A 12661-nucleotide genomic window follows, 5' to 3' on the forward strand; every position below is an offset into this window, starting at 1 on the left:
GACAAATAGTAGCAGAAAGTGACAACTGTTAATGTTTCAGGTTGGAGTGCGAGAAGTAGACCAAAGACTTGGGACAAAGTGAATGAGTGTGACCTCAGGGATAGAGGACTGAACAGGGAGGCTGCCAGAGATCGAGCAGCATGGAGAACTGCCATTTGTAGACCATGGCCAGTGCATGTATGCAAGTTGGAGCCTTTAAAAAGGAAACAAAACGAACCCCCCACCCCCACCTCCGACGTCTCATTCAAGGGCACAATACACAGACATCCATCTAATCATTATCAGCTCAGTAAGTCTGAGGCTACAAATATTCTCTTTCTTCACTGCCAAGGTCTCACTACCATACAACATTACATTCTTAACACATGCTATATACAAGAATCCCTTAGCACAGAGTGTGGAGTAAGAGCCCTCTCAATGTGAGAAGAGGCAACAGTTTCATGAACTTCTTTCAACCACTCCTTACCCCAGCCACAGAGCTAGTTCCACCACCACCCTGAGCTCATAACACGCCCCCCAAATAACAAAACTCCTCCACACATTCAAGCAACTCCAGCAAGATGAATCCTTTCCTGTCTCTGAACCTCTGTATGCTCTCCCCTACACACCTCACACACAAAAGCAGCATTATTTTATGGCCTACCTCTAATACCACCACATCTCTTATCCACCCATTTATCACAAATACTTCACAAAATGGAGCTCTTCCCACTCACTGGCAAACTGCACATGGCCTCATTCCCTCTACTTTGACTGCCAAGCCCTAAATATCACCAAGTCTGTTTTTTTCCATGTTCATCTTCAAACCTTTGTACCCCACTCCATTTCTCCACTTCCTAAAGCTTACCTCTGCCTTCCTCTCGTTTTCTGCAAAGAACACCAATTCATCAGCATATCAGCATACAGCATCTCAGATGAGAGTCTAGATCTAAATTCACATGAGACAGCTTCAAGCACCATGATAAACAGTAAGAGGCTTAAGACTGATCCCTGATGCATGTCAACATTCACAGAAAACTCATCACTCAAACCTCTGTTCACTCAAAACTCATCACTCAAACCTCTGTTCACTCTCACCTGGTGTGAGCACCCTCATACAGTGCCATAACCACTGTAACCAGCCACTCCTCAATCCCAAGCTCATACTTTCCTTACAAGTGTTTTTTGAATATGGCAATATTCGACTACCTTGCTAAACTGCTGACAGCCCATCATTTCTTTATGTGTATGAAGTGTACTCAGCTGAATGAATACCTTCGTCATATATGCCGAGGTGCAACTTAAGAGCCATATGCTTAAAACTTAAATTGCTAAATGGAAGACAAGTCCCAAATTTTTTACAACAATTCCTGAAGTGCATACCAAATACTCAAAATGTCTGGTTTCTCTGTATCACTGATAACTGCACTCTGTAGTGTGGGACATAGGGCTAATCATATCTTCAGTGATCCACAAATCTCTGTCAAAAACTAGGAAAATGCCTTCCCTCTCACAACTGAAGCCTGAAACATACAACTGTCCCGTACAGTTACCACTGAGTCCTTGTCCTTTGATGTATACAGTTACCACTGAGTCCTTGTCCTTTGATGTATACAGTTACCACTGAGTCCTTGTCCTTTGATGTATACAGTTACCACCGAGTCCTTGTCCTTTGATGTATACACTTACCATTGAGTCCTTGTCCTTTGATGTATACAGTTACCACTGAGTCCTTGTCCTTTGATGTATACAGTTACCACTGAGTCCTTGTCCTTTGATGTATACTGTTACCACTGAGTCCTTGTCCTTTGATGTATACAGTTACCACTGAGTCCTTGTCCTTTGATGTATATTAACCCAAACTTCATCACTTCCATACAAAATTTCATTATTGTTTTAGGGATTCAGTGGAAAAAAAAAAAAAAAAAAAAAAAAGAGAGAGAGAAATTGCCTCCACCCACTTTTGAAGATGGAGGTTTAGTATTCAACCTCTCCGTAAAACAAATTGTAACATTTCATCTGGTTTTATATCTGCTTTGCATGTAACATGGGTCACAAGGTTTCCCCTTATAGTACTCCATCTTGCTCTGTTCAATGCCAGCTCTTCCGTACTACCTCTAGATCTTAGGTCAGTACACTACCTCTTCCCATGTCTTTCTGTCTGTCTTGCTGTTGATGGCCCAGCACCTCTATGCTTCTAAACCTACTCACCCAACTTCCCAGGTCCATCTTCTCAACATGTCCAAACTATCTCAATCATCTCCTGTCTACTCTCTTCCTAATGCTTTCCACTCCCATTTATCTTTTAAACTCTTCTGAGGATGTTCCATCATCCAGCTTTACTCCACAAATCCACTGAATCATTCTCATGTTGTTTCATTCCAGTCTCACAACAGGTTCCTCTTTTACATCCCATGTTTCACAGCCTCTCTTGTATACTAACTGACTGCAACAGGTACAGAAAATATTAACACTACCTACTCCGTTGCTACATACTGCACAAGGTCTGTTACCTGAATCTGTAACTGGCCCAGTGAGACATCCACAGACTGTGACTTTTGTCAACCCAATGTTTACTTGGAGACCTTTTGACTCAATACCTTCTCTACAGTTTTGGAGTTTTTCAGCCAATTCTACTCCCAGCCACCAACACATGACTACCCCTCTCTGAAATCTCATGATAGCTAATGCTTCCATTACTATTATGAACAACAGCAGGTTCAGAACTCATCCCTGATATACCCTGACCTAAACCTTAATCTTAAACTCACTGTAAGTTCTAATGTCTCTTCTGGTATTTCTAACATCAGCATGTATCTCCATAATCATTTCAGTAATCCACTCCTCAACTCCCAACTTTCTCACTGGCCATCTTACCACTTTGTCAAAAGCCATATTCAGGTTCACAAAAACACAGTACAAACTCTTATCCTAAGTTAAGTAATTTTCTTGCAGATGTCTAACAATAAATATTGAACCTAAGGTTCCCCAGCCTGGCACAAGAGTATCAACATCTACTCTGTCTCTTATCAATCTGTTTGTTAATCTTTCTAAAAGCTACATTACATGATCCATCAACCTCAGACCTCCCAGAAAATTCTTAGTAAATCTAAACATACATCATCTAATCCACTTTTCGTTTAAAAAAAAAAAAAAAAAAAAAAAAAAAAAAAAACGTCACTCACCAATATTATTGAGTGCAGTGAGATCAGAACTATGGGCAGTGATGTCTTCCCTGAGCTGAGTGATATGCATAACGGCTTCAGTCATCTCTTCTGGGGTGCTGGTTTTAATACTTGATGGAATGCGACCCTCCACCTGGTCCAGCCATGTAGTCAATTTCTCAATATCACTCTGTACCTGTACAGGAGAAGTGAGTCTATTATGAATCTATAAAAGGAGTTCTCTCTCTCTCTCTCTCTTTCTCTATCAATGGCCATATACCTTCATCCCAAAAGGGGTGGTCATAGAAAAACTGCCTCCATGTCCCTCTGTCCTCTGCTATCAGGCTGTCCTCTCTCCACCTTGCACCACCCTCCCTCATAAACTTCTCCATCTCATCCTCAATCTCTTTCTCCCCCTCTCCCCTTCCACCCTACTAACATACCATACATTCCCCAGGTCTATTTCTCTTTTGCCATTCATTCTAAATGGCAAAACACAAAAGGATAAAAATTGTAAAGATTGAAAGAAATGAACAGGGGGTTAAAAAACAAGAGTGGGAATTCTGAGAAAAAAAGTAATTGAGCATGAGGAGAATTTACAAAAATAACATAAACCTATTACAAATGCTGGCTTTAGGAAAGGTCATTTTCAAGAACAGTGTTTCATGCCTGTGCCAGTCAGTCCAGTTCAGCTAAAAGCTGCAGGTCACCATCAGACAGGTGTCATCCTACTGCAAAGCAAGATAAGGAACTCTGACATATGAAGTACTACTTGAATACAATAACACTTAACTTTACAAGATTTTGTTTATACGAGTATCACACACCTTACACCTTGATGACTATTTTTTCTTCCAACTGCCTTAATGTAGTATAAATGAGGAGTCCATAGTAACCACTGCATGCCTGTACTGTTTATCTTCAAAAACATTAATTCTACTGACAGACACACACATTTATTTCTGCATTACCATGTCTAACATTTCTATAGTCCCAGATATCCATGAGCAAAAAGGAGACTTTGTCCATTTATTGGATTATTGGCTGATATATCCTGGAAAACTTATATAGGTACAGTGTGGTGAAATCCCACTACTATCAGACTTTTAGTCATGCTGTCTGATCAGCCCCAGCCACCCAGAATGTGGTGCATCTTCACATATTCCCGAAAGTATGAGATAGTAAAAGAGTTAGAGCAGGGAAAGAGGCAGGCAGAAATGGCAAACATGCATATTTTGAATGGAAGCACCACTGAAGGATTCAACTTAGATGTTGAAGAAGGAAATGCAGGAGAAGCAACATCTCAACAAAGACCACAACAACAACACTGGGGATGGGGAGTGGGGGGGAAAGTGTCAGGGAGCTATGCATCAACAACACACAGGTACCCAACCTCCCTTTTGCTATTTATTATGTATGACAGTCACAGGATATTTCCAATTGTTATATTTTATAAATTAGCGTAGGTAGTGGGCTTCTTTAAATTTTTTTTTTTTTTTAATGTTCATACGCAGGAGGTTCTATTAAGGTATTCCATACTGTATGTATCTTAGATTTATGGAATATGAAGCATTCTGATTTAATCACCAAATGCTATTTTGCTAACCTGGATCATATTTTAATGGATATCTCATCTGAAATGTAAATAAAGATTTGCTTTATGAGCTTTATGACTGCATCTACTGTACCTTCGCCATCACATGGTCGTGTGATGGTTGCTGATACGCGATGATTAATAAAAGCTCTTGACGCACGAAAACTTTTGGCGCAAGTTTTACCTAATGTATATTTTAGTGATGGTCTTTGAGAGAGGTGAAGTCAGTGAATGTACAGAAAGGTTGGATGGTGAGGAATTGGGAAATGTGAGTACGTTTAAGTACTTGGGTAGTGTGATGAGTAAGGATGGAGGTTTAGAGGGTGAAGTGCTTGAAAGGGTACAGCAGGGAAGAAAGGTTGCTGGTTCCTTGAACGCAGTGATAAGAAGCAGGGAAGTGAGCATGGAAGTAAAAAACTTTACTACATGACAATATTGTAATACCAACTCTAACGTATGGAAGTGAAGCTTGGATGTTGCTGGAAGGACACAAGTCAAGAGTGAGAGCAGTGGAAATGAGTTATTTAAGAGGAGCCTGTGGAGTCACATGGCGAGACAGGCTGACAAATGAGGATACAAAGGAGCATTGTGGTGTGGATGTGGATGTGATAGGAAGCGTTAGGAGGAATACACTGAGGTGGTTTGGCCATGTGGAGAGGATGGAGGGTGAAAGACTGACGAAGAGAGTGTATGTGAGTGAGGTGGAGGGGGGAAGAGGGAGGGGGAGGCCGAGGATGAGATGGAGGGATGGGGTGGAGAGGTATATGAGAGAGGGGGGTGTAAGTTGGGAGCAGGGCAGTGAAATGGCGGGGGATAGGGCGACGTGGAGGCGATTTGTTTGTGGCCACCCTGAACGGGATTGAGGCATCTGGCAATAGATAGATAGATAGATAGACAATTTAGTGTGCACACTGTGAGGTAGGCTATGATTACTTAGGGGTCTAGGTGGCGAAGCCCACCAGTTAGAATTCAATGACTACAGTTAAGCTTCCACTTCTATTTATGGTTTTAAATTGTGTACATCTGAGTCTGTCTGGTGTGCTAATGTCATGTCCATTCAGTGGGACAGACAATAAACAAATTACTGGGGGCATTCAGGCAGCTTTCTGTAACATCGCTAAGTAGGTATACTGTATTTAATTTGTTCTCCAATATTTTTCAATCGAAAATCAAATGTTAATCACCTGAGATGTATCTCATCATTCATTCATCATTCATTGCCAGACGCCATGTATCCCAGACGGGGTGGCCAATGGCTTAGAGTTAATTGTTTTACAGGGAGGGGCACTAATCCTCCACCAACCCCACTTGAGACGTAGGGATGCCAACAGCATCTGGTGTTCCCAGGCGGTCACCCATCCAAGTACTAACCAGACTGAAATTATTTTTCCTAAGTGTGTAGGTCTATGAGAAAACAGCTCAAATTGCTGTCACTGTTGTTTATACTGTATTTACCCTTTTGTTTTATGCTATTTTAATACCATTCTATCTATCTATCTCTCTATCTACTGCCAGATGCCTCAATCCCGTAAGGGGCGGCCACAAACAAATCGCTTCCATGTCGTCCTGTCCAATGCCACTTCATTGCCTTGCTCCCAGCTCACACCCCCATCTCTCATATACCTCTCCACTCCATCCCTTCATCTCATCCTTGGCCTCCCCCTCCCTCTCCCCCCCCTCCACCTCACTCACATACAATCTCCTCGTTAGTCTCTCGCTCTCAATCCTCTCCACGTGGCCAAACCACCTCAGTGTATTAACACCATTTATGTTCATAATTACAATATGGTTATACCTCTTTCAGTGTTTTTTTTTTATGGTGGATATAAGTAGGGAGTAATTTATGTGGGGTAAGGTGGTAAGAAGGGGTAAAGTGGGTGTTTTGGAAAGTGGCCAGATTACACTGTACCCCTATACATGCAAACATACTGTTTGAGTAACGTGGGTTTAAGTATCACGGTCCGTGTTCAGTCTATATCATCTTCGTTGCTTGAAGATTGTCTGAGTATGTATATGTAGGTATACCTCAATTTAGGATACCCCTAAATTTGATACCCTGGCCTAACAATGTGAGTAGAAATACCACCATACCCTGCCTAACGATGGCCAAACCCTGGTTTAAAGATGGGTTTTGATTTTTTTTTTTACAGATTTTAATGATATTTTAGACTAAGATTGTGTGTTTAGGTTGATTTATAAACAGTTTTTAGATTCAGATTAATGTGTTTTAGCCATAGGTGGGGTGAACATCGTCATTTTGGGGTACAGTTCACTAAGCTTGATTTTTTCCAGACTTATATTTGATGATTTTCATCTGTTATTTGCTGGTTTTAGTGAGTTATTTACAGGTGTTTGGCTTAGGTTAGCTTCTTTTACAGCTGTTAGGCCATTTAGACTGGCTTAAACTTGTTTTTGAACTCATTTGGGTGGGTTTAGGACTTGGTTGGGGGGAACCCAAGGCTCAAAAATGCATCCCTAAAATTTACATGTTAAACCTGCCCTGATATACGATACCCCGCCTAATGATGGGGATTTATTTAACCAAGGAATACCTGTATATATAAACAGTAGTCCCTCATTTATCCAGACGCTCAGTACCCGGACGTGTTCATTATTCGGATGCTGGACCTTGGCTCTACTAAACCATTATATGAATTTATTTGCTATTATCTGGATGTAAAAGTCCCCGAGAACTTCGGCCGGCCAGCCGACATGTTCAAACATTTGGTATCGTGGCTGCTAGGCTCGAGGCGTGAGTGGGAAGTAGCCTGTAACCCACAACCAGAGCTAAAATGTCTGTCCGCCCCTGTAATGAATGGTCAAAGTCGCATGCTCGTCCTATCACTCCAAACAAACCTCCAGCACCCGAGTAACATGACTGTAACCCGCATGCAGTGTCAAAATGTACACACGCATTCCCCACCGAACGTCCAAGGTAGTGCGGCCATGGGGCTAAGTCCTTCCCAACCACCACCTCCATCAAACACAAACCACAAGGCAAGAGTCCACGTTCGGTGACAGCAGCCATCTGCCTCTCTACCGAACGTCGAAAGTACCCCGGTCACCGTGAGTTGTTTCCCAATGACCACTCGGCGTCTAAGAGACCGCAAGTCACAAGTAAATGTATGGTAAAAGTGCCCGTCCGCCTCTTGACAGAAGGGGAAGAATCCTGATCACAGCCTTGCTTCTTCCCCCCTCCCATCCCTCCTCCAAACCCTCCTGGCCCTCCCCCACTCCCTCAGTCCCTACCCTCTTCCATGGTGATAACGCTGACTCGTGAGTTTTCAAAGTTTTTTGCAATTTATTCGACTACTATTGGGCACATTGAAATTCCGCAAAGTCCACAAGAAAGCTCATGATATTCTGCATCTAGACATATGTTTAACTCTTGAAGATGCTGGCAAAATTTTGCACTAGGTACATTTTACTAGAACACTTTAATCTTGCTGCACTTCTGTACTTTTACTTGTCAGTTTTATGTGTTTTTATTAGCTTATCTTATAGCAGAAACACCACTGAAGATGATGGTATGCCATTTAAACCAATATAACCAATTTCTGGTGGAAAACTTAGCCGTGGAATTTTTTTTGAGCCCCGGGAGCAATCACTCATCACAGGCAACAGATTTTCAAACTATCATCAGTTTTTTAGTGGATTTTTGTTGTTCATGCATTGTTTTTATGATGCTTAGCATTAATATGGATAATCCTATGTGTGTTTTGCTGTCTCAATATGGCAGAATGACCAGAAAACTGCCAAAATTAGAAGAGATACTGTACATACAGTAGTGTACAGGTAGGGTGTTTTTTTATTTTCAATGTATTTTTTCACTGTTTTCTTGGTGTTTAGCATTACTCTGGATATTCCTATGTGTGTTTTGATGTCTAAATATGGCAGACTGACCTGAAAACAGTGACAAAATTAGGAGGGGTACTGTACATGCAGTCGTGTATAGGTCGAGTGTTTTTGTTTTTTTTAGTGTTATTTTTATAATGGTTTTCTTGGTTTTAGCATTACTTAGGAGATTTCTATGTTTATTCTGATGTCTAAACATGGCAAATTGACCTGAAAACAGTGCCAAAATAAGGAGAGTTACTGTAGATACAGTGGTGTATAGGTAGAGTGTTTTTTGGTTTTCATTTTTTTTTTTTTTTTTTTGCATGGTTTTCTTGGTGTTGGAAATTATTCTGGATAATTCTATGTATGTCAGATGCCAAAATATGGTACAATGACTGGAAAACACTGCCAAAATATGGAGGGATACTGTGCATACAGTAGTGTTTAGGTAAGGTGCTTTTTGGTTTTCGGTGTTTTTCTGCATGATTTTCTTGGTGTTTAGCATTACTCTGGATATTCCTATATGTGTTCTGATGTCTAAATATGAGTGAATGACCAGAAAACACTGCCAAATTAAGCACAGGTACTGTACAAATACGTTAAGTATAGGTTGAAGGTGAATATAAGCAGGGTCTGGATATGGTACGGAAATAGGGTTCCACATCTGGATGTTACCACCCGGACATGCCTTTGGCTCTGTTATGTCCAGATAAATGAAGGATTACACACACTTTCTCTCTCTCTCTCTCTTTATATATATGTACATATATTGTGCATATATATATATATATAGATATATATATATATATATATATATATATAAACAGTGCCCTCGCACAGTAAGTGTATTCAGAGTAAACGATTCGCCTAGTGAACGAGCAGGGGCTAATCAGGTCCACAAAACCATAATGAACGAGTGAACCCCGAGTGAACGAAATCGGGGGAAAGTGCAGGCCATAACTGCCATCTCCCATACTGAACAACCCCCCCCCCATAATAGACACTGCACAAGAGGCCAGATCTGAGCAACTTTTTGAGAAGAATCAAACGGAGGATGAATATTTGCCTATGAATATTTGCCTAAGATCAGTAAAATTCTAGCGGCAATGTATGTTCTGAGAGAAGTCAAGGCAATTGAAACCAGCTACCTTAGGACACAGGAAGTGCTCAGTAGAGCAGAAACCACTTTTCGTCATTACACTGAAAGGCACAATATGGAAGTCAACAGAAGAAAACAAACACTCATCACACGCTACTACCGAACTCAAGAACAAAAGGAACCAGTTGCCTCTACATCGTCTGCTACACTTCCTGGGGAAGACGATGATGATGTGATGTCAGTGGTGTCATCTTTGGACTTGGAAGGTTTTATGGGAGAGGTTAACCCCTAAACCGCACGGTTGTTTTGGCTCGACTTACGTGTCCTGCTATGATATTCGCGCTCCGACAGACTTTGTAAAAATATTTGCCAAAAATCAGTTATTAGTCCTAGAATATTATAAATAAATATGCATATGGCACATACCTTTAGCTTTCTCCTGGGATGTTTGTTGAGCCTTCGTCGAGTACCGTAAGACTTGTGAAGACTTCTGAAGTTGGGTAACGAAGTCTCCACTTTACACTTCCCGACAACCCGTAATATGATTACTACAGCCTGATATTATCACTAGAAACACTAGTCTATGATTTTCAAATAGTTTGGAATCCATATTCCAAAAAAAAAAAAAAAAACTGTGAAAGCAATGAAAATTATGAGCACGTATGACCTTCCCACTTGAGCTCGTTCGCCGCTGGTATTCTGTCATTTATTATTCATAAAAACACACACACTTTATATTTCTATTACTATATAACACTTATATATATCTGCAGTCTTTATCCATAAGTTTCCTTCAGTAATAGTAGTTTATTGTCAATGTAGGCATTCAACTTCTCTTTCAGTAAAATACGTAGCATTCACTTTCTCGTTCTGTATACTAGCGTTGAGAGCGAATCTGTCACTTTCACTTCCACTTTCATAACTCATAGTATTCATACATGCTAGAGTGAAACTTTCATTTTCATTACTCCTAGTATATATACTCGTATTCTTATATTACTACGCATTTACATTTCTATTTACAAGCTCTATTTTATATACATTATTTACATTTCTATTTTACTTACACCGTGTTATGCACTGTCACTTGCAGTAACTTATAAAACTATTTTCCACTGCTCACTTATATTTACATTCATTGCTTTCACTTACTGTTTACACATTATTTACACATTATTTTCATTTCCACTTGGACTGTTTTACTCACCAGAAAGATCGTAGTCACTGTCCATCATTTTCATTGATAAATTAGCCAGTTCATGTTCCACAGCAGTCACTTAGCCCTTTACCCCTTTCCACACGAGGTCTAGTAGGGGTAGAGGTCACAGGGCCCTTTGCATGGGGTTAAAATGCGGCAGAATTGGACAGGCGCGAATCCGACGTGGTTTCACCTTGAAAGATGACAGTAAAGTGTATGTTGTGGTGGCCTAGGGGGAGTGCAACGCTGCCAATGTCAGCGTGGTGACAGTTGCTAGCATATATGCTATGAAATGATTGCCAGGAAATCTTGACAATACATAATAAATTAGGTAGTTCCAGGTGAATGTGAATATCACTTAGGCTTCTCCCTTCCCTTCTTATATATATTTTTATTACGAGAATAGATTATACGGCATATTTCAAGGGGAAATAAACAGGGAAAATTAGCGAACGAGTGCACGTGAGGTGTTGTCAGGTGATAATTAGCCAATTCCAGGTGTCTGGCACTATCACTTACCTTATTTCTTTTCTGTATATATATTTTGGTATAAGAATAGGGCATAGGGCTAATTTCAATGGATGAAATCAGTGGAAAATTCCGGGGAAGATTTACTTAGCGCAGCGTGGTCGGGCAGGCGAGAGGAGAGGGTAATGGAGGGGAGGTAGGGAGGGGAGTCATGAACAGGGAGAAATGGCTATATTGTCAACACGGATGGGAGTAGAGATGAGATTAGGAGTGCTGACTAGTGTTGGACATTGGCAGTACTGATAGATGATACAAGCAACCACTTGAATGCCCAGGTGAATTCAAAATAACACAGAATCACAAAAGTGACGCCCAGCGGTATGATCCCTTGCTCCAAAGCGTCATGAAAGTGACGCCCGGCAGTTAAGGGGTTAATGAGGAAGAAGCACGTGGGGAAGTGGTTCACTCAAGCGATGAGGACGAGACTGGTGATGGGAACAAGGGAGTGGAAGGTGATGGGGTGAAGACAAATGAAGTGTATCTCCCTGCCTCGGAACCTGTATTCAAGCCAGTCAGGGCCGCCATAGGCTTCACTTAAGGTAAATAACCATGCGCATTATATTTTATAGATCTGAAATGTATGTGTTTGAAATATGCCCTTTAATGCATCTCCATGGTTACTGATGTAACATGTGGCTGGACAAGAGGACCACCAAGACATAAAGTAACTTGGTGGTGGGATGAGGGTGTAGAAGCTGCAATTAAGGAGAAAAGAAGGCTTTTCCGGGAATGGAAGAAGGGTGGTAGCAAAAAGGAATATTTGGCTGTCAAGTGTAGGGCTAGAAGAGAGGTATACAGGGCAAAGTCTGAGTCACAGAGACAATTACTTGACAACCTAAATCATGGGGAAAGGAAAAATATATCTAGGGTGGCAGGTCAGGTGAAGAGGGATAATCGGGATATCATAGGTGAGCAGTGTGTGAAGAATGATGAAGGAAGGGTAGTGGTGAACAGTGAGGATATTAAAGATGCATGGAGAGAGCATTATAACCGGTTGTTGAATGAGGAGTTTGACTGGGACAGTGAAGGTTTGGAGCCACCAGATCCAGTGTCTGGCCCTTGGCCTTTGATTGATACTGCTACTGTGAGTGAGGAAATAGGCAGGATGAGGGTGGGGAAGGCAGCAGGTGTGTCTGGGTTGACTGCCGAAATGTTGAAGGCCTCAGGCGATATAGGGGAGAGTTTAGTCACCGACGTTATAAATGGGATTATTTATGAGTGTGTTGTCCCAGATGATTGGCTGAAGAGTGTAATTGTAAATG

Source organism: Coenobita brevimanus, chromosome 57, assembly GCF_032717465.1.
Source record: "Coenobita brevimanus isolate Jiangsu-jjx chromosome 57, ASM3271746v2, whole genome shotgun sequence".
Classification (NCBI taxonomy): Eukaryota; Metazoa; Arthropoda; class Malacostraca; order Decapoda; family Coenobitidae; genus Coenobita; species Coenobita brevimanus.